Below are 1,185 nucleotides of genomic sequence, written 5' to 3'. Positions count from 1 at the left end.
ACCTTAGTATCATGGAGCATTTCTTTAAATTCTGCTAACTGTTCTGTCATCAGGAGCAACTGTTGATTGAGCTCATTCATCTGTTCCTGAGGATTAGGATCAGTGACTAATGCCATGATCTCCTCCTTTGGAACGTACTCATTGCTAGAATACAAGTATTGATTTCTAGCAACAGTGTCTATAAGCTCTTGAGCTTCTTCAATTGTCTTTCTCATGTGTATAGAACCACCAGCTGAGTGGTCTAAAGACATCTGAGCTTTTTCTGTAAGCCCATAGTAGAAAATGTCTAATTGTACCCACTCTGAAAACATTTCAGAGGGACATTTTCTTAGCATACCTCTATACCTCTCCCAGGCATCATAAAGAGATTCATTATCCTCTTGTTTAAAGCCTTGGATGTCCAGCCTTAGCTGTGTCATCCTTTTTGGAGGGTAAAAATGATTCAGGAATTTTTCTGATAACTGTTTCCATGTCTTTATGCTTGCTGTAGGTTGGTTATTTAACCACCTTTTTGCTTGATCTTTTACAGCAAATGGAAACAGTAACAGTCTGTAGACATCCTGATCTACCTCTTTATCATGTATTGTGTCAGCAATTTGTAAGAACTGTGCCAGAAACTCAGTAGGTTCTTCCTCTGGAAGACCGGAATACTGGCAATTTTGCTGCACTATGATAATGAGTTGAGGGTTTAGCTCAAAGCTGCTTGCTTTGATGGGAGGTATACAGATGCTACTCCCATATGCAGCTGTACTGGGGTTGGCATAGGACCCCAGAGTCCTTTTGGACTGGTTAATTCCACTTAGGTCCATCATGGACAAAAGGGAAATGATAATAATTGCAAAGAGATAAATTTTTGTTTATTTTTAAAATTTTTTGAAATAACCGAAAAAAAAGAAAATTTAAAATAAAATAAAACAAGATAAAGGAAAAATATAATAAAATTCGAAAATTTAAAAATAAAATGAGATCAAAGCAAATTGAGAACTAAATCAATTAGTAAAGAAAAAGATTTTGAAAACAGCAATTAAGAAGATATGATTGAAAAATTTTTATGAAAAAGATTTGATTTTTAAAAAGAGGAAAGAGAAAAACACAAAAGAACACCAAACTTAAAATTTTAGAAGATCAAACACAATTTTTTTTTGAAAATTTTAAAGAGAAAAACACAAAGAGGACACCAAACTT

This window comes from Arachis stenosperma, chromosome 9 (assembly GCF_014773155.1).
Source record: "Arachis stenosperma cultivar V10309 chromosome 9, arast.V10309.gnm1.PFL2, whole genome shotgun sequence".
NCBI lineage: Eukaryota > Viridiplantae > Streptophyta > Magnoliopsida > Fabales > Fabaceae > Arachis > Arachis stenosperma.
The sequence above is the reverse complement of the archived record's forward strand: the minus strand, read 5'-3'. Positions refer to the sequence as shown.